The sequence below is a fragment of the Amphiura filiformis genome, chromosome 15, assembly GCF_039555335.1.
Source record: "Amphiura filiformis chromosome 15, Afil_fr2py, whole genome shotgun sequence".
Lineage (NCBI taxonomy): Eukaryota > Metazoa > Echinodermata > Ophiuroidea > Amphilepidida > Amphiuridae > Amphiura > Amphiura filiformis.
In genome coordinates, this window is record NC_092642.1 from 64777118 (window position 1) to 64803772 (window position 26655).

Sequence of the window (26655 nt, forward strand, 5' to 3'; positions counted from 1 at the left end):
ACATGATGCATCACCTCATTTGATCAAATGACACTCCCATAACTTTGTACAGGTTCCTTTTGTTTTCCGAATAGACTAGCTAAACATGGGTTGAGAAAATAAACATATTTTGCACGATCTGGATGTGTTCTGTTCATTTTGTCACTATCGACCCATGTTGCACTGTATAGCAAATCAGTACAGAAAATTGAAATGGAAGAAATGCATCATGGGAAGTGTAAGTTATCTTCTCTATACTGGATAGGGGAATTTGAGATACATATTGGAAACACAAGGCCCATACAGAACAGAACATTAGTATGTCATTTTAAACTGACATACTTTCTCCTGTGATGTGTCTTCGGAAAATCAATTTTGAGACGCCATGTCTCGTTTTAACATTATGAACGATTAGATAAATGCAGACAGATTCAACATTGTTTGAAAGCGTTTCTGATCATACAATGGAAAACATCATCATATTTTTGATAAATTGTCTGACAAATGAAGGATATTGATGAATGAACATGAGCATCAGAAATAGGAAAAGTTGCATGTGATAGGTTACTGAGAGTGTTAGTTGTTGCAATTCTGTTCTGTAGTCTGGGTCTAGTGTGTGACTTGATTGTCAACAAATGAAAGTTTGTTGTTGTTTATTTGTTGTTTTGTTTTGTTTGTTTTTGCTGTCTTGCTCAGGAAGCCTTATTTAAAAATTTTTTTGCTAATATACATGTAGATTTGAGAGTGTTTTTTTGAGATTAGAAATCTGAGATGCAGGGTATCAGACATCGGATCAGAGTTTTGTAACATCATTCAAGATAGATTATGAATGAGCTTCGTTTGGACAAACATGGACAGGGCTGTAGCAAGGTTGAAAAATGTGGGGCGGCCATCACAAATGTGGGGCGGCCAAATTACCAATATATGCCCAAATTGAAATAAAGATATAAAGAAAAACATAACAAATTTCTCAAAAAAAGGGGCGGCCATGGCATCCCCGGCCGCCCCGCTTGCTACGGCCCTGAACATGGACATGGACATTTAGTGGGATCTGCCTGATGCCCAACGTTTAGATCTTATGATTTTAATTATATTCATTTTTTTCTTCAAAATTTAGAGCATAAAACATATTGATTCTACATGTGGTTGGAAACTTCCTACATTTTTATAATCAAGGAAGTTAAAAAGTGAACTCGGTCCCCGCACTCCATGTATCCGTGTGTACTCATGCTCGTCGGAAAACTTTGAAAACATTCATTTTGATTCACATTTTGCGAACTTTTCAGAGGAAAAACACTCCTTTTTTGAGTGATTTCACACATTTTTTTGCTCGACAACAATGCCCCTCGTTTGGTTAAAAGGCAAACAATATTTCAAAGATACCTCTTCTTCTTACAGAAACACATAGTCGATATGACAAGCCCCGATATTAAGCAAGGTTTGCGCATTTTTATTTCCTAAAATAAGAATTCAATATTGTGAGCATGATGAATAATAGAGTACATGTATGCACATTATACTCGATTCTTAAATGAAGAACACCTTTTTTTTTACAATTTCGCGATTGTGTTTTGAATAATGACCCCCTTTTGTATGTGTTTGTTTTGCGAATCACGTTTCTTCAAATGTCCAGTGAGCACGAAAATAGGTTGGCATATATTTGTGAGGTGAATATTTTGAGCCGTCTGTCTGGAACAGTTAACCACATGGGCACTTAATAACCAAGGTTTAAATGTGACCAACATGTTTAAGGCAAGCATTATCTCTAATAGCTGCCTTATATACATTTGGACAATATGTGCATTCTATATTACCTGAAAATATGACACCTGGCAGCTATTGCAGATAGCACCTTCTGGATTAAAACCCTTGATATTTTAAGATGTGTAAAAAAGCATTATAGATTACCCAAAATTTCGATAAATTGATTTTGTAAGGCATTTGTTAGTAAAAGTTCAAAGTTGATAACCCAATTTGGACCTGCTCAATCCAAAAATTTAGTAAAGATAGAGGTTTAGCTTTTACTCAAAAACGTTTCTACAATTTGATAGAAGCACAAATTTGAGATTTTCCTTTAGTCTATTAGAACTTTTCTATATCGCTGACGCATTTCTAAATAAGAAATAATTGAATCGCTCATTTCTGAAATATAAAACCATAACACAGCTCTAATATTGTAAAAGGTTGTATCTTCTCCAGATACATCACTAATGATTTACTTCCTTTTACCATGGTTGAGGTTGTTTTTATTTGAACTTTTTTAATCTGATTCACATGGAAAAAAGGTATGAGGGATTAAAATATTGGTACTGTCTATCTGCTATCATAGGTTGTTTAATTGTATGGCTTATACTTTGGTAAAAGAAAGCATCTTCCTCTTATTATCTTTACAAGTTACATCCCTTTACCATGTGAAGATCATTGAAAAAGTTGACCAAAGCTATGGCAAAAGAAAGTATCACATTGGTGAAGTAAATATGAGATACGCCCTTTTACCATGTTAGCACTGAACACTGCTGAGACTGTAGGAAAACATAGAAGGATTTATTTTGTAGTCAATTTTGCTATTATATTTGAAACTCATACACCCCTTTGGAAGACATGACCTTAAATCTTTCACACGGAGGTGTCGACTTCATTCAAGTAACTCGATTTGAAATACGTACTCCCATGTGTGAAATATTAAGGACAAGTCTTCCATGGGGATGTATGGATTTTAAACGGAATAGCCTTTTTCGCGACATGTGACTCGATTTGCATGACTGCATCACATTTTATCTAAACACAATGTGCAGCGTAAGTCTGACTCTGTGTGTACCTTCTAGGGTCCATTCGTAGGTGGCTACGTCTGTCGTAGGCGTCGTGAGAATACAGCAATGGCATGCGTGCCCTGGTTTACTAAGCACACATCTAGCCCTTTCCGGGCGGATGTAGGATTAAATCGATTGTGTCTTAAATTGCGCAAAAATTTGTGAAAAATGAGCTGTATTGCCATGAATTTGATTCAGCTGAGAAGAAACACAAACCTTATTACCGGTCTAGAGGTTTGCGAGCAGTGACAGCAAGGGGGGGGAGGCAAATTTTGAGGGGGGCAAACTTTGATGAAAATGGTCAAAAATGGGCAAAAAATTACAAAAAGGCCTCCCACATGGGGGAAAGAGGGAGGGACAAGACTACTCACAGGGGGCAGCTGCCCTCCCTTCTTGGCTATGCTACTGTTTGTGAGATACACCTCAAAACTTACAAATCTTTATACCATTTGGTATTTTTTCCTACATCGATATCTGTATCCACCGAAGCCATATGGAAGCAGGAAGGGTGTTATAGAATAGATCTATGGAATGATTAATTGCCTATTTTGTAGTCAATTTACGGCAGCACTTTAACAGACAGAATAAAGCAAGGTGTTGTGAATGCTGTGGGAAAAAAATAGCGGCGCATTGACTGGGGCCTGATATCATTTAGTTTTTCGGTATATGTTCAATGTCAGTGTACATGAAGCATTAAAACTTCTAGTACACTATGTGGTATTTGCATTATATTGAGCAATGGGACGTGAAATGCACTATTTATGTCGTTGATTTATTGATCTAAATACATATGTCATAATGCTGGATGAACATGCGCAATTTCAGAGTAAATATGGTTGCATTGAGCAGAGATCATGCATTCATGACGGTGTATGTATGCGTGTATGCGCATGTATTTGTTGTACTTGATGTATATACGACAACAGTACAATCAGTGCTCGGCAAGTAAAGGACCATTTAAAGGCACAATCAGTGCTTCACAAGTAAAGATTATTATTATACAAAAAATGTATGTCCATACTTAAAGGGGCACTTCGTAATCCAAAGCCTTGTCCCCTCACTTACTCCAATAAAGTTCAGATTTTTACAGCATTAGAAACCTAGACTACAAAATGCTTGCATGAATATTCAATTGTTTGACAATTTTTTTTGTCTGTTGACAGAGAAATGTCGGGACAATATAATTCATGCAATTAATTATGCGTAATTCACAAACTCAATGTCCAAATTAACTGAAATTGTTAAAATAAGCTTCTTCATATTGGACCATACCCTAAATGCGAGAATGCTAGAATCACATAATGCCCCTTTAAATTAATATGATTGTCTTTACATTTATATGTAAATGTGTTTGTTTTGTGTTTGTGTGTATCTGCAGATAATCCTGTCTGTCTGTCTGTTTGTGTGTCGTACTGTCTATATGTGTACATCTACATTAATATCCGCATGACGTTGGTGTGCAGGGTACTATCCAGAATGAAGGCAGGACTGGCACCTTAGGCCCATCTGACAATCACCATATTGACAATTTATTCTTCATTTTGTGGAGTTAACAAATGTTCCTGTATTTTCATAGACCTACGTCATAGCGGAATATCATCATTAAAAACAGGGCCTTTGTTTTTTCCCAACATATCTAGTTTTAATATTTCATGTTCATCCTTCTTTTTAAGTTTTAGATAGAAATTAAATGTGATGGTGATAATGATAAAGATATTCCCTTTTTCCTTAGTGGATGCCAATGATTTTTTATTTTATTTGATTTGTTCGGGGTTTGACAACCCTGGATAACCCAAGACTGAAAGCCTCTATTGAAGCTTATTTCCATTGGGGTCCATTTGAACACCGGGATGGGTTGGGACACAGTCAGGGGTTAACACCCTACTCTTTTCGAAACTGGCTGCGTAAATACATGTACAGGTATGGCTCTCTGCACACGGGACCGATGGCTTAACGTCCCCTCCAAAGGACGGAGTACTTTCATGATTCATTTACCCAATTCTAAATGAACCATGGGGAGAGCGGATGTCTGAAATTAATCTAATGAAAACAACTTGCACATCAGCTCGGTTTTATAGTACAATAATTTTGCAATATATATGTATGCTCTTTTGGCTGCCCAAACCAAATGTTTTGATTTCAAAATAGCAACATGCTTCTAGTAACAAAACTGTGTATGCAATTCATACAACATAAAAGGAACTGCCATGATGTTTGCTCAATTGTCCAGTGTTACGTTGACGCCTCCATATCTGTACCCTCAAGATAGAGAGAGATAGGATTAGAACTAAGCTTAATGAAAAGAACCTGTAGGGATTGGACCTGTCTCTCCCAAAGCCATTGCTGTGTATGTCACGACCTATGCAACCCTAACATGTGAAAAGGGCGTATCTTACTTTTAGTCCACTAACATGGTACTTACCTAGCTGGGGGGGTTACACCCCCCAGCTAGGTACTGTAATGCTCTCCCGATTCTTCTTTCTTCTTCTGGCAACAAACTTCAAAATGCTTCTCCTCCTACATGTTACACCCTACAATTACGTAACTTGCACATATGTATCGCCTATATCCAGTGCCCATATGGTGCAAACAGAATTGGGATCAAAGGTCATTAAAGGGGCATTTTAGGTATATAACCAAATATCTTCAAAATGCTTCTTCTGCCACATATTACATAGCACAATGCGTCACTTACACATGTGCATCGGCTTTACCCACTGCCCATACCTTGCACACAGAATTGGGGTCAAAGGTCATTAAGGGGTAAAATCTTACAATTGCATTATCTGGACATCTGTAAGGAGTATGGGGCTCAAACTCGATACAATAAATCTCATGACCAGGGGAACATTTTGCGGGGGTCAGGTCAAAGGTGGGGAGCCGAGCCGGGAGAAAGAAAACAGAGCAAAAACAAGGAGCCTGCAAAATGCAGACCAGTCCACCACCCTGAGTCACCTGCAAGTCCAACCAAGTAAAAATAATAATGGCAACAACAACAATGCATTAACAATATTAAACAAGTTAAAAACAAGAATCAAATCAAAAGCAAAATGATTCCAAGAGCCGGACCTAAACGGACTGAGACACTTTTTTTCACAAACTCAATATCCAAACTCAATGTCCAAATCAACTGAAATTGTTAAAAATAAGCTTCTTCATATTGGACCATACCCTAAACGCAAGAATGCTAGAATCACATAATGCCCCTTTAAATTAATATGATTGTCTTTACATTTATATGTAAATGTGTTTGTTTTGTGTTTGTGTGTATCTGCAGATAATCCTGTCTGTTTGTGTGTCGTACTGTCTATATGTGTACATCTACATTAATATCCGCATGACGTTGGTGTGCAGGGTACTATCCAGAATGAAGGTAGGACTGGCACCTTAGGCCCATCTGACAATCACCATATTGACAATTTATTCTTCATTTTGTGGAGTTAACAAATGTTCCTGTATTTTCATAGACCTACGTCATAGCGGAATATCATCATTAAAAACAGGGCCTTTGTTTTTTCCCCCACCATATCTAGTTTTAATATTACATGTTCATCCTTCTTTTTAAGTTTTAGATAGATATTAAATGTGATGGTGATAATGATAAAGATATTCCCTTTTTCCTTAGTGGATGCCAATGATTTTTTATTTTATTTGATTTGTTCGGGGTTTGACAACCCTGGATAACCCAAGACTGAAAGCCTCTATTGAAGCTTATTTCCATTGGGGTCCATTTGAACACCGGGATGGGTTGGGACACAGTCAGGGGTTAACACCCTACTCTTTTCGAAACTGGCTGCGAAATACATGTACAGGTATGGCTCTCTGCACACGGGACCGATGGCTTAACGTCCCCTCCAAAGGACGGAGTACTTTCATGATTCATTTACCCAATTCTAAATGAACCATGGGGAGAGCGGATGTCTGAAATTAATCTAATGATAACAACTTGCACATCAGCTCGATTTTATAGTGCAATAATTTTGCAATATATATGTATGCTCTTTTGGCTGCCCAAACCAAATGTTTTGATTTCAAAATAGCAACATGCTTCTAGTAACAAAACTGTGTATGCAATTCATACAACATAAAAGGAACTGCCATGATGTTTGCTCAATTGTCCAGTGTTACGTTGACGCCTCCATATCTGTACCCTCAAGATAGAGAGAGATAGGATTAGAACTAAGCTTAATGAAAAGAACCTGTAGGGATTGGACCTGTCTCACCCAAAGCCATTGCTGTGTATGTCACGTCCTATGCAACCCTAACATGTGAAAAGGGCGTATCTTATTTTTAGTCCACTAACATGGTACTTCTTTTTGCCATATGTTTGGTCATTTTTTAATGACCCTCATATGGGTAAAAGGATGCAACTTGCAATGACAATAAAGAAGAAGATACTTTCTTTTGCCAAAGTATATGCCATACAGATAACCAACCTGTGGCAAAAGACAGTAGCATTATTTTAATGTATGTTATAACCTTTTCCCATGTGAGTTGAATAGAAAGGTCAAAGACAAGAAGAGTAAGATACTTTCTTTTGCCAAAGTATATGCCATACAGATAACCAACCTATGGCAAAAGACAGTAGCATTATTTTAATGTATTTGTATGTTGTAACCTTTTTCCATGTGAGTCGAATAGAAAGGTTAACCTTAACCACAGCTAAAGAAAGTAAATTGTTCGAAGATAGCCCCTTTTACAATGTTTGGGATGTATAAACAATGCTGAAAACTAATTATGCAATATCTCTCATGATATCTCTCTTTGGCAGGGATTGAAATCGGTCAAGGGTCTTCAGATGATATCAATAACACCTACTAGAGTCCTAGGCCACAATGTCAATGTCTTACTGGGGATTGCATTGATTGGCATATTGTGAAGTCCAATTCCTGGGGCCCAATTACCTGTGAATTATAGTGTCATCGATTTTATATATATTTTTATTACACTTTGTCACTGGTTAAAAACACTAGCGGGATACCGGCGGCTTGCTGGTCCCCGCTAGATGAGTAAATGGGAACTTTCAGTATAACAGGAAGAATTACTGAACAGATAGAATCATTGAAAAGGTACATTTTATTTATCTAAATCTGTCTCTTCTATACATTTTCTTTTTTAGTTTTTTCTGCTTAGCTTGTGATTTTCCGTTTCCATGTTATTTATTTATTTAACCCGTTCCCATTATTTTCTAAATCTGTTCTTTCTTACATTTCCTTTTAGCATCTTTTCTTATTTGCTGCTTGTGATTTCCCGTTTCCATGTTTTTTACTTAATTCTGTTCTCATTATTTTAGCTTATTTTTTTCTTACATTTCCTGATTAGTTTCTTTCCTTCTTTGTTTCGTTCCCGTTTCATTTAGTTACTTTAACCCGTTGGCCTAATTACTCGTACCCGTTTTATTTTTCTTTATAGTACCGCTTCATGTTGTTTATACAACACACATCTTTTTCCCGTATTTATTATATCCTCTCATAAGCGTGTCTGCGGACGTGTTCACCGGTATCCCGTGACCCGTCCATGTACCTTTTGTCCTTTATTTTTCCTTCTTTCCGTATTATCATGTCCACTGGTCTCTGGGTCGCAAGTGTGGCTCTGCGCCGTTTACGCGCGCATTGGCGTAATGTGCATTACGACGCTGGCGCCGACGCTGCCGGCCAGCTGCAGTGACGCGTAGGCTGGTAACCGATTTTCATAACAAAAAACCCGTTTTTACCCATATTTTTACTGTTTTTGCAGCCAATTCTTGACCGTTTCCAACCAAATTTTCGCATAACCGTCTCGGTATATGGTTCAATGTCCCGTATGAATTTGGCGACATTTGGATCGAAACTGACGGAGCCTTTATACACGATACATACATAGATAGATACATACAACATTCCCCTATTTATAGTAAGATTAATCCAATTCAAAATCTTAGCTTAACGTTAGATTCAGGGTGTGCATAAATTTTAAAAATTGGTGAAGAAAATATTACTTTGAAGAAAATCTGTAAAAAGTGTAAATTTTTCTATTTTTTTTTTTAAATTCAAGAATTGGGCTCTTTTTTCTCAAATTTTCCGCAACTTTATTTAATTTCAGCCTGTTTTTGGTACTTTTTGCCCAATTTCACGCGCATTTTCAGTTTTTTCAGTTTTTTTTAGGAAAGTGCAGTCTCATGCCTGGGTGTACAAAACCGCTAATATATATGCATTATGCAATGATGGGCCACAAACTCTTCCATCACTGAAGTCCCTGGATGATGGCTGACTCACTGTTACCATAGATATGCTGCGGTGTTACATCATTAATAAAAGCCTGATGAAATCCTGGGGCACCCATTACTAGTATGAGCTATACAATGGGTTATTCCAGTTGAAATCTGCTGTATCCCTGTAGAAGATTTAAGGAAGGTCTTCCACAGAGGGAGTGTGTTTTTCAAATGGAATTTGATGTGGTTAATTATTTTATAGCTCAATACTCCTCCTGTATAATGGTTTTATCCTATATCTTCCACAAGTGGAGTGAGTATTTTCACATGGAAGTTACCCAATTGTCTATTCTGTTTGAAACCCATACCCCCTCTGTGGAAGACTTGAGCTAAATCTTCCACAGGGGGAGTGTGGATTTCCTAGTGTACCCCAGAATCTCCTAGAGAGAGAGGTTTTAGTGTGTGTGGGATGGGGGTGAGAGAGGGTTACTAAATATCTTAAATATAAAAGTGTTACCCATGCTTTTTAATCAACCCTCAACACCAGGGCCGTAGCAAAGTTTAAAAAATGTGGGGCGGCCATCACAAATGTGGGTTGGCCTATACCAAATTTCAAATATTTCAAATTTCAAATTTGAAATAAAGAAAAACGTAACATATTTCTTGAAAAGGGAGGCGATGGCCGGTCCTGCTCAAAACAGATCTTTAAAACGGTGTAGCTGATGAGAGCCAATTTGCTATCCTAAACTAAAAATTCTGACCCTTCACTCTCGCTGTTTTACTAAAGTGGATGCATAACACTTCTATATTCGAGTGTGGGTTTGTAATTTACAAGAATCGCACTGCATTATCCAAGATAGCAATAAAATGGGAAGATTTTGATGTGATATGACTGCGTTAGCGTTAGAATGAACCAGGTAAAATAGAGAGGGGTTAAAGATGCAAAAAAGTCCTATCTGCAATAGCTGCCTTATAGACATTTAATGATAATAATAATATGAGACATTTCTAAAGCGCTAGTGTGCAAGAAAGCCTCTTAGCTCAGTTAAATTTATAGAGGATAAAAGAACATGAAATCACATGAGTGTAGTGGAAACAAATTATATTAACTCCTTCCATGCGGGGTGTCAATTGTAAATGTAAAGTTTCAAAAAAATTTTAAAAATTGAAAAATTTCAGAATTGTAAATTTTCATTACCATATTTGGAATCAGCATGAAAAATGCATTTAAATGAGTACAAACAAGCCTAGTATTGGTTCAGTGGTTCTTGAGATAGCTCTTGATATTTTGAGAAAATGTCTCAAAACTTAAAACTACTATTCCCCAGTTAACAATTTCTGCATTCGCTATTGTAGACCTCTAAACATGACACCTGGCAGCTATTACAGATAAGGCCTTCTTGCATTTCTCCCTCAATACAGAACCCGGGGAAACTTAAGACAGAATACACACTGCTCACGAACCAAATGGTACGATGACAGGCTCTCCTTAAACATGACCTGAATTCAGTTGTGTGATGGATAAATGGGCTTTATATAGAGCTGGCTAGCTTACTTCTTATTTTCTCATGGCGTGGCGATTACACGTAACTCGTTGCATTGCAAATGAGTCTCGTGTTCATTTTCAGGTGTCAATTAATGCATGTTTCATAGGTCATATGGCTGTTCCTGTTGAAATCCATATACCCCCATTGGAAGACATGACCTTAATCTACCATGTACAGGGAGTATGAATTTCAAATGGGTTTACCTGAATTGGTGATTCCATTTGAAATCTACACCGCCTGTGTGAGAGATTAAGATCATGTCTTCCATAGAGGGTGTATGGATTTCAAGTGGAATAGCACAGTGGAAAAGCACCTGAACCTTGGATAAAAATTAAAAATACCATTTATATGTGGAGGGTTAGTCTATCATATTTTAATTTTGCGACAATAATTTGGTATGATAGCTTCAGCTTCATGGTTGTTACTGTTAAGGCGCCGGATGGCAGTACTCACCACGAGCAGTTGCCGACCAGCACTCAATCAAAATGAGCTTCCATAAGCTTACTTCTGACCGGCACAAAATTGAGCAATTGAATGATTATGGCACAGAATTTATATCAAAAATCTAGGCTCAAATCTGCTATAAATTTGCAGCGACATACCCCGTTACCGTAATATTCACTCGATCGGTCACGGCAGCCATTGTTGTATCGCAGTTTCATCAATGTCCCAGACGGGACATCATCATCATCATCATCATCATCTGTATTTTCATCTTCATCATCATCAGTATCTTCATAGCTGCATATTCTTTATCTTCTTCATGTATCTGTATCTATAGGACTGATATTCATCTTCATCACAGTCATTGTCATCATTATCATCATCATCTAGCCATCTTCAACATCAGCATAATTTTACTGTTGACCACAAGGATTATTGGGGCAAGGACTTCTTCATCCTGATACAGTATATGGGTCATTTGATTCAGATTTCAACGTACAATTTTAGTTTCTATAAGGCATACGCATAGTTGAGCAGCCCAATTAGGTGGAAAAAGTACTAATTGGCAACTCATAAGTGATATGGCTCTATGTCAGCCTTTGGATAGACAGCACCCCTCACGGGATGTGATATGATCAGGTCTTTATACCCGCCACAGAGCATTGGGACTGAGTCTGGGCATTGTGGAGTCTTTTCTTAGTCCTACATATAATGTAAGGAGAGATTGAATGACCAGCTATGGATGTGCATGGTTTACTCTGGGGTTAACCAGATCCTTTGGTCATTTCCAGGGGTTTATATTGCAAGAAGCTCCTATCTGCAATAGCTGCCAGGTGTAAATTATCTGTAGATGTGTACATTATACAATACAGAAATTGTTATATGTTTATAGGGCAGCTATGGCAGATCTATATGGCCTTTTTTTCCAGTAACCCTCATTTATTTATCTGGATCGTTTGTCCTCCACCACCAAGCCACAGAAATCGTGGGAAGAAAACAGGCCCGGTCTTTGAGTAGCTATAATTAAGGATTGTTAAGAAAAAACAATTTAGATGATGATGTGTTTACACTTAAAATGTAATTGGGTGATTTGATGACAAAAAAAAAATCATCAGAAGATTATAGATGCCTTTTTATAGAACAACCATTTTGATTTTGCATGATTTTGCCAAAAATAGGAGGGGGGGGGGCAGCCCAGCGGGGGCACATCATAATATTTTGGTGGGTATATTCCCTGGACTTTTTGTGGTGGTTGGTCTTTGGGAGCTGATGGCATACTGGGGCCCTGGGGGCAGCACACCCTGAGACACCCCCTGGATATGCTGCTGCATTTACGCAAAAGACTTCTTTATTTAGGCGTACCATGTGTGACTATGAAATACATACTTTCGTTATTATGATCAAATTTTAACGTAATTTCTGACATTGGCAAAGAAAAATAAAAAATGATCAAATTTAAAAGTAATTTCTGACATTTGCAGAGAAAAATAAAAAATGGCCAACCATTAACCGACACTACGTGGAAAGGTCTGCCTGCCACGGCTGCCCACCTGTAAAACAGATTGAATTTTTTAGTTGCTTAATGCTGCATGCTAACAACATAATAAGGTTTTGAGATATTTTCACAAAATATCTAAAGCTATCTTAAGAGCCACTAAACCAATACTAGGCTTGTTTGTACTCATTTTAATGCATTTTTCATGCTGATTCCAATATGGTCATGCAAGTGTACAATTCTGAAAGAATTTTTTAATTGAAAAAGAAAAAAATTGTCGTCTGCAGTCGACACCCACGTGGAGAGAGTTAATGCAAAATTTTTGCATCATAAATGGATATGAATGCAAAGTAAATGTCACATTTGTAGTAATGCATTACACTTTATAGTTTTATGGAGCGTGCAATCGATAATTTGACACATTAATTGGAATTTTAAAAGAATTGTTGCGCTTTTATTTGCTCGTACATAATGTGTGCTTTCCATAGTTGTGATCATTTGTTGCGAGGGTGTAGGACACTGTTAGCGATTCCAGTAAAATGTTTTTGTTAAATTTTGAATTGTAGCAATTGCATTAAGGGGGTACTACACCCCTGCCCAATTTTGTGCCCATTTTGCATTAAGTGAAGGATAAGTGAATAAAATTGTTATTAGGTATTTTTTTATAATGAAAAAATAGGGAAAACCAAAAAATGGTGATAAATATGCAACTCCATCCAAATGCATACATTTTAGGGACTGTCTTTTGAAATTTGCAGGAGAGCATTAAATAGCTCTAATCGGAGCCTTCAAGGAGAGCTGTTTAGAACATTTACAATAGAACGTAAGGAGAGGATGGTCAACTATTAAGGAGAGATAAAATCACTCTCCTATATTATAGTTATGGAGAGCAGTAGAGAGCTATTATAGCTCTCGCTCTCCTCAAAAGGCAGTCCCTGCATTTTAAAAGTATCCATACAGGGAAACTGCCCCAACATTGACCGAAATATGGGAAGTTTTAGGCCGGGGTTTTAGGTGGTTTTCAATCTTATCACTTACAGAGTATGTTAGCACATGATGATCCCCTTCATTTATAGAAAAATCTGATTTTTGATGTCTTATATTTATAGATTTTCTGATCGAATCTCTGATAGTGCCTATTACCGGACTATGGGCTATTCCAGTTGAAATCTATACACCCCCTATGGAAGACATGACCTTAGTCTGCCACACAGGGAGTGTGAAATTCAGATGGGTTTACTATATCTAAATGGATGACCAGCATATAAACCCAATGTACCAATGTAATTAGTTTTTACCTCCTGTATTTCTGGTTTTTCAAAATCATTTGGGAGAAGCAACCTTTTTGTCAGTATGATGATTGGTGAGGAATATTGGGATGAAATGAAAAGCCAAATGGGCTGTTCCCATTAAAATCCACTACACCCTGTGGAAGATTTTGGAAATATTACAGGGAGAATTTAAAATGAAATGAACACATTAGGCAGTTCCATTTCAAACTCACCTTCCCTCTGTGAAAGATTCAGATTGGATCTGTCTTGGGAAAGTATGACATTCAAATGGAGCTGCATGTGTTCATTCCATTTTAAATCCATAATCCCCATGTCAATGATGTCTATAACATCTTCTACAGGGGGAGTGTGGACTTTAAATGGATTTCCCCAATTGAGATGTCAGAGAAATGTAGGTTGCCAGTTTCTAGCTTACAGGCATTTTATGGCACTTTTTCCCCCCAGAAAAAGAAATATGCAGTACATAAAACATGCGGTAGAATATGTTTAGTGGTAGCGATGTAATCCATCACACTAATCTTATTATGTTGCTAGGCGGCATTATGCAAATAAGAGGATTGCGAAATTTGTGGAGGAATTTTGTTGCCATATTTAAGTCAAGAATGAACTAATAAAAGGCACGATTTTGTACATTATTGCATGCTGATTTTATCTATATTGATAAAATTGCTCACATTTTTTCAAATAAATTGTGTGAATTTGACAGTCAACAGCAGAATGATTTAGGCTTACAGTGGAAGACTAAATGAGCAAAAACTGGATCAGAGAACACTAGGATCCACAACATTCTCATCTATCAGGGTACAGTTCTTAAACCCCAATACATTTGTACATTCATTGAATGACCTTTGAAAATTTGGGTACACAAACTCATACTCTGCAACTTGAGGTCAAATTTTGCTCTATGATTATGTAATTGAGGGTATTGGACTATGCCATTGGGATGAGGCTATTGTGATCCATAGTGGAAGTATATACTTCTTTTTCATAACACCTAGCTACCTTGTTGAACTTCTCCGACAGTTCATTTTTGAGCAGAAAAGTGCACAATACCCATACTGTCAGCTCTGGAGCTGACATCTCCCTTAGAAACTGTCTCAACTTAATATTGATTCTCGGAGCCCGGAAGAAAATGAAGAGTGGCGCTGCATTTTAATTTTTTTTGCTCCTTACCATTTTTCATCACGTAATAAAAGTGGTGTAAGATTTTTCCCAAATGGGATTATTATCTCGTAAATATGATATCCGTCAGTACTATGGCGTGCTTGCTCAACTAAATGACAGGTAATAATATCGTTTTCAAGATGGAGAAGGGGGAAAAAGGGCTATAAGATGATAAAATCTTGACTCGTTTGTAGACATATAAACGAGTATATTGTTGTGAGTGAGAATTGAAAGGATTAGTGGCAGCCCCAGGATAGAATTTTTTTTTTGGGGGGGGGGGGCAAAGTGAATTCCAGAGTTGGGAGCAAAATCAACCAATTTTGTGCAAAATTACCCCAAAAACTGGAAATTTTCGTAATTGTATTTTTTTTACTGGGGAAACAGGGTGGGGGGTGGGGAGTGGGGGAAGAGTTCTGAGTTTTTCTGCTATTCCCCCTGGGTGCTGCCACTGGAAAGGATAGAAAGATATTATGTAGCCAGAGATGGGACCCATACAAACTATTGCCCAAATTTAAAATTTAAAGAAATTTCTAAAACTAATTTATAATAACCAACCAGTACTAGACATAATTGTACTTTTGTAAGAGTGGAAATATTTTTTGCGCTTTTACATTGCTAGTGCTATGGCAAAAATATGTTCTTTGAAAATCACAAATTTAAAAACTAGCAAATTAGTTCAAAATCGACAAAGTATGTCAGTAAAATTGGATCTTTTGGGGGGTGAAACAATTTAACCATTTTTCGCACAATATTTTTGCTGCAGGCATGTAGGAAAAAGAAATTGCTAGTATTTGAATTTTTGCGAATCCATGTCACTCAGGAAGCTTTTGACAAACATTTCAATGTGCAACCACAGATATTGGAACGGTGCAACAAAGTCGTTTATCTACAGGAGCTGCCTATGTGTAATGGACTGTTCCAGTTGAATTTCATACACCCCTTAAGGAAGACATGATCAAAGACTTCATTTACACAGAGCCTGAAAATGTGTGTAAACAGGGTCACCATGTCCATGTTTATAATGAACTCAACTTCAGAAGTCGACTTCAAATGAGGACCTAGAGCAACATTTATTGAATTCAAAGTCAACTTCAAACTTGACTTTTGCAGTGTAAATGAACATGTTTTAATTAGAAGTCGATATCGTAATGGTTATTTGAAGCATGAACAAGTGATGGCATAAAAGTTGAATTCACAATTTGCTTTGAAGTCGATTACCAAGTAAACACCCCGCCAAGAAATAATTTATGCTAATCCTTAGTCGCCATCTGAATTTGATGTCGCAATTGGAAGTTGACTGTTTAACAGGGTCAAAATACATAAACCTCATTTGAAATTCACACTCCCTGTGTAGAAGATAAAGGTTTTGTTTTCCCATAGCGGGTGTATGAATTTCAACTGGAACAGCCAAAGTTAGTATTCAGATGAGCAACATGTTGAGGCTTGGGATATTAGCTCTTGGTGAATACCTGCTAGCATTTCTGCTAGAACCATTTCAAAATCCACAGCCTCGTAAAATAAGTTATTTAGGAACTTTCTTTTCTTTTCTCAAATTGGCAAATTTCAGAAGTGCTTCACCCTTGACGAACCATTTTAAAATCCACAGCCTTATAAAATATTGTAAAGCAAGTTATTTTGATCTTTTCCCTTCGAATTGGCAAATTTTATGTTTTGCCGATCTGCCACAGTAAAATCCAACATGGCGTTTTCTCAACTAGTGGGTAATCTTAAATCTCCATGATTTCCCATGTTGATGTATATCAAGCTAGGATACATGACATGATCAAGACAGGATCCAAAACCTGATCAAGGATTGATCAGAGGCAAAGATGAAGTCTTTTAACAAGGAAATATTTGTGCATTATCAGAATTTTGAGATAGCCTGTAAATCCAGGTCACAAAGCCACCTTATATTTTCTGCTGTACATGTATTAATTGATAAATGTTCTTCACATTTTGTAATAATTATTGCATTTTGAGCACTTCGGGTGTCACACAGAAAGTGGGTTGATTGGTGGCATATTGGGCTATTCCTGTTGATATCCATACACCCTGTGAAACCATTCACTCAGGTAACCCCGTTTGAAATTCACAGTCCCTGTGTGGAAGATTAAGGTCTAGCACTAATTTTTGCTTTTACTATCCAGAGAGGTTGCGTTCACACTCTGTCCAGCCCTTTGGGTTGGTTGGCTTGTACTCCGCTTTTGTTTGTTAAGTACATGAGTGCCACAGACCTCGGTTTCACGTTTGGTTTAGCACTTGTGGGCTGGCTTCACGCTCCATACTCGCTAAGTCTGTGTGATTTACAGACTGTAGCTAATAAGGTTATGTCTTCACAAGGGGGTATGAATTTCAGTTGGAAAAGCCAATTACCCATTACTGCAAAGCTTCATAAATGAGCATTGTTTCGTAAAGGATGAAAAAAAAATCGAACCCCTGAAAGCTCACATTTATACAAAATAAAATGACTATTAGGTTACACTCTGAGATCAATGTAACATCCTAAATGGGGTTAATTGCCACTAGCCATGCGCAGGAATAGAGTGATCAATGTCTGAACCTGGGCTTACTTCATGTGAAATGGTTGCCATGGAAATGCGATAAAATCACAGATTGGAAACCCCAAACAAGTGACCAGAATTACTCCAAATTCAACTTCCTTTGCTGGACCATGTCCCTTCTGTCAAAGTTAAAGTTTGTGTTATTGATCACCAACTGCAAAGACTACTCCTCCTGATTCCAGAAAAATACAGCACTAATTTTTGGGATTGAAAAAATATTATCTTGTTGTGCCAAATGAAACATAGGTAAATAAATCTTAATCCTTTAGTTAGTTCTAACTGGCAGTAAAAGTCCCAAGTTTTATATTTTTTGCAATTTGCATGAAAATGCAGGCCAAAAACATGCAATTTTGCCTGTTTTCTTCTCACAAAATTGTAAGATTGGGCTCAAGTCTAAGCATTCAAAATCATGAGTATAGGCAAAGAGCTAGCTTATAATTTTAATATTTTATGTTATTTTTGATAATTTGCTCTGAAATGTAATAGAAAATGCAGGGGCGGACTGGTGGTTTTAGGCGGCCGTGGCAAATTTATTAAGACCGGCCCTATTAGTCAAATAGAACGAGCATGGCGAAGCGAAGCGTAGCGATAAGCATGGGGTCCAGGGGCAGCGCAAGGGCCCCTGGTAGGGTCCAGGGGCAAAGCCCCTGGTTGGGGTCCAGGGGGCGAAGCCCCCGGACAACTAAGGGTTTTAGCTATTCTAGGGGGTCAGGAAGCCCGGATTTGACAACGATTTCTGAAGCCAAATTCCATTTGTACAGACTTGAAATATTCTTTATCCATTGTCACTCGCTTGCAATAATCAAGATCAAACCAACAGTTATTCAATTATGTTTTGACTCATTTGCACACATATAGAATTACATCTTTGCAGAACTGTGTTATAAAAGACAAATGCTAAAAATTGTTTAGGCCTACTGGGTAAAGGTTAATAACAACTTTTTAAACTGTTGCGATTTGGTAGTTCACAGCATCTAGCTTAATGGTAGTGAGCTTTGGCAAAAATTGCATTGATCATTTCATAGCGAAGCGTGATAAAACTCCACAGTGGCGTAGATTTGTTTTTGACATTGGGGTTGGAGAAATATTCTTGAAATGGCACCTTTTGGCGACATTAAGTTTATTTTACAAATGCGCGCGAGGCGCACAGACATTTTTGGCATATTGAAGCAAAACTGGTGATGATGCAGTGGAATAAATTAGCCAAGCGCTTGAAAAAATTGACACTTTTAGGCTAAAATTGCCAAATATGAGATTGATTTGGTCAGAAACTCACATAGGTCTGCAGGTGTCATCATGGGGGGCTTGTATGGACCATCCCCCTTTTAAAATATTGGGGGGGGGGGGATTTATCCCCCATCCCCCGGGATCTATGCCTATGAGTTGAAACATCTAAGGGAGTTGGTTTGAGTATTTGAACTGAGTAATGTGGCTGTAAGTATTATGTAATGTAACGGTTTTGAATGATGGTCTAGCCGTGCTAGTTTTGACAGCTGATGGTGGTCCAAAGGCGGTAGGGGGCACTCACTAAAAATGAGTGAAGCGATGCGCGTGCAGTGCGGCCACAACCCACATTAACCCCCATTTTTCAACTCCCTCTCACTCAATGACCACTTACTGAATTACTGAACTCCTCACTCAATGACCCCTATTTTTTCTTTTCCTGTCACAATAAGACCTCCCTTTGTAAAGAATTTTGACAAATTTCTGGTAATAAGACCTCCCTTTGTAAAGAATTTTTGACAAATTTCTGGTAGTCTTTCATCGTTGTTTATCAAAAAAAAATCCCATTTTGATGACTTTTGAAAAACAATTATCAAAAATTTGTCAACTTTTATATTTTGACCCAAGTTTTATCCCAGTCTCACTGAAAGAACCCCCTTTGAGGCCTCCTTACTGAATGACCCCTTTGTTATATGGCGTCGAAACTCTCACCAAAAGACCCCTATAGCATTATTGTATAGTTTCAAACTGGTGTCCCATGTCTGCACATCCCCGTCACTTCGAAAGTCGAGTGCCTGTAGGCCTATCAGCCCCTATTTCTAAAGGCCTTAGGCCCTATCACTATGCAGACAAACAGCGGGCACACTGTGTAGGCCCTTATATTACTCATCCCCCTCAATGATCCCTCCTTTCTTCTCTTTTCCTTTCTTTCTCCTATGTCTGCCTAATACCAAATGCCCATACCGCCCAAGTCTCATTCCGCAGCTGCAATGAAATACCAATATTCCATTGACAGCCAGCCCAATATTTTGCTGTTAGCTTAAAATTTAAAAAATTTTACTGTATTGCATCTAGAGTATTGGCCTTTTGCTGTGTTTATGGTCTAGAGAATTGATTCAAAAGGCCATTTGTAGGTGATGTCACGACGGTGTAGTGGCCGCCTATAATAGCTTAGTGTTAGGGCCTATACCTTAAGCCCTAGGGCCTATGTCTTGGGCCTTACGCCTTCGGCTCTCGGACCTATGCCTCAGGCCCTAGGGCCTATGTCTTAAGATACTCATTCCCCATTCTCTCCCCTTGTCTTCTATTTTCCCTTTCTTTCTCCTCTTTTTTCTTTTCTCTCCCCTTCTCCTTTCTTTTCCTTTTTCTTCCTTTTTCTCTTCTTTTTGAGCAACCGGCCCTGAGCGGCCCAGAACCAAGCGGCCCATGTGGCGATCGCCACAACGCCACAGTGGCCAGTCCGCCCCTGAGAAAATGTGTTTCCCAAAAATTAGAATGCATAGCTTGAAATCTTTGAACAAGTCTTTGGGTTTGATTGTCAGGTTGTTGTTTTTTGTCACTGGAAATGATCCCTCCTGTTGGTCAAATGGCTGACCGGGGAAAAACAAGCCGTTGAAAACCACCCAACCTGGAATCTTCCATTTATCAATAGGGATTAAAAGTGTTGTCAGATGCGTTCAAACATAATTTGCGCAGCATTGTTTTTATATCTAATCTGATGAAGTCCAACTACAGTTTGTTTCCCTTTATTTCTGTGGAATTGAATACTTAAATGGAAGTGCTAATAATCTTTGTCAACCTACTTCTATCCATCATTTAGCCTTGTCAAACAAATCAAAATGATTGATTCCGGCTTATTCTGTCTGGACAAACACTGTCCCATTAGGACCTGTCCATATTTCCGCCATATAAAAACTACTTTTAAAACCCCGTCAAATAAATGGGAAAAAAAACATAACTTTTCTTTCTTGTCTATCAAAGGTGAAGTAGACATGGTCCTCGGGAGTTATTTTTCTTTACAATTTTAACTCTAGATAGCATTAAGTGCATCAATTACTTAGTCCAGTCTTTAAGTTTTTTGTTCTGTCCCTAGTGTTTAACGATTTCCTTGTAAAAGCCGTTTTATTTCCTTGCGCAGATTCACACATTTCCTTTCCAGGCATCCTGAGGTCCCACCAACGAGTTAGCTGGCCAGTCCTCTGGGCATGTGACGTCAAATGCGCCAACGGGTATTGTTGGATAGAGGGCAGGTTGTTGTGGCAGGAATAGCTGCTTTGTCAAAATTGATTTGATTCATTCAGACTAGCCATTTAAAAACACCTTTCGCAATTTGTCTCCCCCAAATGTTATTCTTGCCTCTTCCCCCACTTTTGAGGCAAAACCCCAAATTACGTAAATTGCCACTTTTTGCAGCAATTTTGTGCAAAATGTGTAGATTTTGCCTCCCCTGAAATTCTCTTTGCACCCCCCCCCCCTGCCCCCTCCCGAATAAAATTCCTGGTGCTGCCACTGCCTCTAAAATGGAATGGGTAGAGCTGTTAAACAAGAATAAAAATTAGACTTCTGAACTAGGGGGGTTTCAGTGATATGCTAAAAAGTGAACCTTTTTTCATTGAAATGCTATGAATAATGAAATTGAATATTTACTTGTTGCATGTATATATTTAAAAAAACGTGACTCGCTAAATGCATTCATCCGATGGCGCATAAGAGTGGTTGGTCAGTCGGCCGGCCAGACAGGATTCAGCCCTGGCTGAGTCTGTATTGATGATGATCATAATGTGTAATGTTAAATGCCGCATAGATTTCTAAGTTGACAGCAGTGGTTCACAAGCGTGTGATATCATGCACTTACCTTCCATGGTGTTATATTGATCTAATTAGCTCCTTTTCAATATCACAAAATTGCTTTGCATTTCACTTAGGAGACGGGGGAAAAAAACACTGTTCTATGCCAAAGTAGGGTCAGGAAACTCAGGATTTTTTTCTGGATGAGGCTAATTGACTCTCAGAACGCTGGAATATTTTGAAAAAATCTCAATTTTTTTTTAAATTTCATACAGCTAAAAAACAAGTCCCTCCCCCACACTGCAAAATCTGTGTCGGTTGGGGCTGTAGTATAGGGGTTTTTACATAGCCTTACAATATCTTGTGGTTTTGCAGTGGCGTAGCATGGGTCATCACATTGGAGGGGCACCGACCATAATTGGGGGGGGTGGCACTGGGTCTGATGGGGAAGGTGCACAAGCCATTTTTCGACAAGTTTCCTATGGGATTTTTACAAATTTCAAATCGATTGGGGGACACATACCCCCTGCCCCTATGATGCTATGCCACTGTGGTTTCATAGAAGTCATAGATATTCAGCAGATTGGAGTTATTGTGTTTATGAAATGCTACATGTTGGAAACCAATGTAGTATGCTAGACTTGTTTGTGCTCATCAAATATGCCACCAAGAATCAAGCTTCTGTTTGATAACTTGTGAACATTATTGTCGTTCTTTACAGTGTCTTTGATTGGTTAAGTCATGATATTATCATCTCAATATACAATCAAAATAAAGTCTTTAGATCTTGGTAGCAGTTATAAGCTTAAACGCCTTCAGCCCTTACATTGTATATTAAGTTTTCTCCAAAAATCTGGAAAAAGCGCAGATTCGTCATTGTTTTTTCAGCAAAATTTATGAATTTACATAGAATTGGACAAATGTACAATAATTTAGAACATAGATGATCAAAAATAAGTATATGTTTGGGTGTCTTTTTTGTTAAATTCTGTATATTTTGGGGTTATATTCGGAATCCCAGCTGCACATCCCAACCCAATAAAAAAAATTAAGTACCCCCAACTTTAATATCAGAAATGCCTTTAAATGTGCCATGATGCATACAGTTTAGAGAAATGAATTAATGCAATATTTGGCTCACAGTATTTTTGCATAATGTGCAAGTTATCGTTGGGTGTATGTATGTAAACAGTAATATTGTCAACGTTAATCAGCACGTATTCCACACATGACTTACTGTAAATTAAGTTGTTATTTTTGTGTGTGTAATTTTTCATGCTTTTCCAATTTTACCACTTTGCTTGTTTTCAAGTTTTCTTATGTAGACCTATACATACGAACATTTTGGATGCATTTTTATTTTTGCAGTAGTTTTGTTGGATGTGAAAAGCCACATGAAAATGAATGTGCAGCGAAAATTTTGACTTCTACAGAATTACATGAGTGTGGTTTTAATACAAGACTTGTACAACTCCTTGGTTTGATTCCCCAGTGGTTAGTCTATAATGTAGTTTGGTGTCTGCCTATCTATTATAAATTAGGGACTGTCAGAGTACATAATTATGTGTCCCAGAAAACGCATGGGCAACTTACAAGACTTACAATTGCTTTATAACCCCTTAGTGATCAGTATACTAATAGTTAAGCCTGTGCTTATGTATTATAAACGGACCGCTCTCTGATTGGTTGATGGACCTGCACTCTGATTGGGATTGGCTGTATGTATTATAAACAAACTGCTCTCTGATTGGTTGATGGACCTGCACTCTGATTGGGATTGGCTGTTTCTAAACGGCTTGTTTTAGAGCCACCAAAACTTCTAGGTTTGTTTTCTAAACAGCTCTTTTTGGAGCTATCAAAACTCTTGTTGGTTGAATGAACAGCTCTTTTTAGAGCCACCAAAACTTCTCGGCTTCCTGTGTAAACGAGCCACCCGGGAGACTGTTCCACTATTTAGTAGAAACCACTGTACTTATAAATCCTTGTTATGCATTTCATAATGTCCTATTTATGCAAATGCAAATGATATAATTTGTCAGTGATTCTTACTGTCTCAATGGCGTATTGACAATGGAAGTTTCAGTTCAGATCAGCTTTAAATTGGTTTGAGCCCAATTTACTTGTGTAGTGTGTCAAAATTCAGTGCTGAAAAAGACATTGAAAATTTCAAAATATTTGGAATGAATTTGAAAAGTGGTGAATTCACTTTTAGCAAGAATGGGCCTTTCCAATTGAAATCTTAATCTTCCACACATGGTGTGTGAATTTCAAATGGGGTTTGTTACCTGAATGATTGTCTTCATTTGAAATCCATGCCCCCTGTGTGGGAGATTAAGGTAAAGTCTTCCATTGGGGTGTATGGATTTCAAATTCAATAGCCCAGCAAATCACTAGGATCCACAACATGCTCATCTATCAGGGCACAGTTCTTTAACCCTAATACATTTGTACATTCATTGAATGACCTTTGAAAATTTGAGTACAAAAACTCATACTCTGCAACTTGAAGTTAAATTGTGCACATAATGATTAATAATTGAGGTCATTGGAGCATGCCATTGGGATGAGGCTATTGTGATCCATAAGCTTTAAGTACATACATGAAAAGCGTGGTTGCGCAACTCTACAGTCTACGTGTCCCTATATTTCAAATGTTTTATTTTGATAATGTTGAGTAACATCCTTGTGCGAGAATCACATTGCAAACTGAATGTTTAATTGAATCAAGCAAGTTATGTTATGAAATTTTAACACTTCTATTTTACTCCCAGATGCATGTTGCCACGAGATTACACTGGGTTATTTTTAATTCATGTAGCGCTTGACTATTATTTATATAGAACATACAGGGTGTCACAATAAAGACTGAATCTTAATATGCACCTTTAGTGTTTCTCTACCGGATGTCGACTTTTATCTAAATTCCTTCCCACAAGGTAATATGCATATTGCATAACAATAGATACAGCTAGTTCAGAAGTTAATTAATCTCCTTTGTTATGCAATGTGCATATCGCTCATTCTACAAAATCCGGTGCCAATCCACTAAAAAAATTGAAAAAATAAAAGTTGTTCAAAAAGACCTGCTTGTTGTGTTTTTTTAAAGTAAATGTATCACTACTTTCAGATGTAAAAAATTGCCAACACCACTTGCATATTTTTCTTTCAGGAAGTCATGATGTTTTTTAACACTAAAACTCAATGTAATGTGAGCTACGTTACCGACTATAAAATGGGCTGGTTTTACTCAATCCAAGGTCATAAAAAGCAAATTAAAGATCACTGGAGTGAAATGTAAAACAGATTTCACCATTTCATAGAAGTTTTGAAGATGCTTAAATGAGTGTGTAACGTAGCTCACAGTAACGTAGTTCACTGGTTTTTAATGTTTTTAATGTGATTTGCGAACGTTAGAACGCTATGTCGGTTAATTCTAATATAAATGGGGTTCGACCACTGGTAGCTTTCACATATTATTAGGAAGTACATGTAATACAAGTGCATACTATAGAATCCTGGTAACGTAGCTCACCAATCTTAACATGGTCGGTCGAAATTTCAATGTTTACAACATTTCTATGCCAAAAATGCTACAGCATCACGATTTTTACTGTGATTTTTAAAACCTATGAGTGTTTCCTTTCAAAAACCGCAAATTACATTGATACCTCTGTTTTACTTCTTTCCAATAACGTGTGTTAAAAAGGGGTAACGAGCTCACAGCGTTTTGGTGGAAAGTGCAATTTATTTTAGAATTACACAAAGACATTTTAATCACTAAAAATAATGTTGATAAACAATATGATGGTGCGTTATCTAATTAAAAAACAACAAATATGTAAAGAAATCGCATTTATTCAAAGAAAATATTCAGGGTTAGATGTGACACTTGAGCTGTGGAAACGCATTTTTAGCAATTTTGAGCCTTTGCAAGGGTTAATCAGGCTGAAGAAAGCATTTAAAGTATGGAAAACTATATATGTCCGTGTAGATCTCTGAGTTCTACCAGAAAAACAACATATTTGATGCCCTAAATGCTCGACAAAGTTTTTGTGGACCAAAGAATGGAAAAAAGGCTATTGGCACCGGATTTTGTAGAATGAGCGATATGGTATTGTGGGAAAGAATTTCGGTAGAAATTGACATCCAGTAGAGAAACGCTAAAGATGAGAATTGCACATCTGACTGTTTCACATCTTTGGTTGATGACAAATTATTTTGACCTGTATAAAACCCTAATCTGTTAGCTTTGATATACTGAAGAAATCATATCAATTGATGAAAATTTTAAAAAAAATATGTTATTAACCAATTTTGCATTTTGCCCACATTGTCTGATGTTTGTGTTCTTCAAACTGTGCTGTATAGGAATTCTGTTAGGTATGGTTGTCTCAAACATTACATAGCATTGCATGACACTTCAGTACGCATGGTAGGCAAGATAAATGTGAACCGACAGCTTTATTTTTTGTCAATTTAGATTTTAAGGGTCAGTTGTGATGCAAATGATTCTCTTGCAGAGAAAAGTGAACTTTTCATTTTTACAAAATGTAGTAATGATTAATGCACAGAGTCTTCAGGAGTTAAAATCGATTGTCGCTTTTTTATGAGAGCATTTCGGAATTCTAATGCCTCAAGTGCTTGAGTATCCTCAAATGACTTTATCAGGATAAATGTTTATGAAATGCACAAAAACTTGCCAGTTTAATGCTATAATGGGGCAAAATTAGGACAATTGTGGCTTAAAAGTGGGCCAAAGGAGGACGTACATTACAACTCAACTTATTCCAACTGCCTCTTCATTTTTTTTTATTATTATTTCAAAAATTGAAAAATAAATTTTGTTCACTCTCAAAATTTTGGCCCCCTAGATCATGGACCAGGGGCCCACTGTGCCCTGTGGTAATTCCATCCCTGCTATCATCCCCAGTATACATGTAAGCTCAGTAGATCCTATAATAGCACACATGTATATCTGTAAGATAATCCCAGTACACATCAGCTGTCTTGAAATTGTATACGGAAACCTACAGGTGTAGATACATGGGAACAGTTACTGTAGTAGTGAATAGCAAAGTTTGGATTACTCGCATGCAATGTTGAGAGTATCTCAACAGATACATTAAACATGGAACACATCTGACACGCTGATTAGCATGTTA

The 26655-nt window shown here is 37.5% G+C and overlaps 1 protein-coding gene across 1 annotated transcript in view; it reads left to right on the top strand.

The window, feature by feature from the left end:
* Positions 1-26655, top strand: part of LOC140171104 (disks large homolog 5-like) — a 172311-nt gene that overhangs the window by 92324 nt on the left and 53332 nt on the right.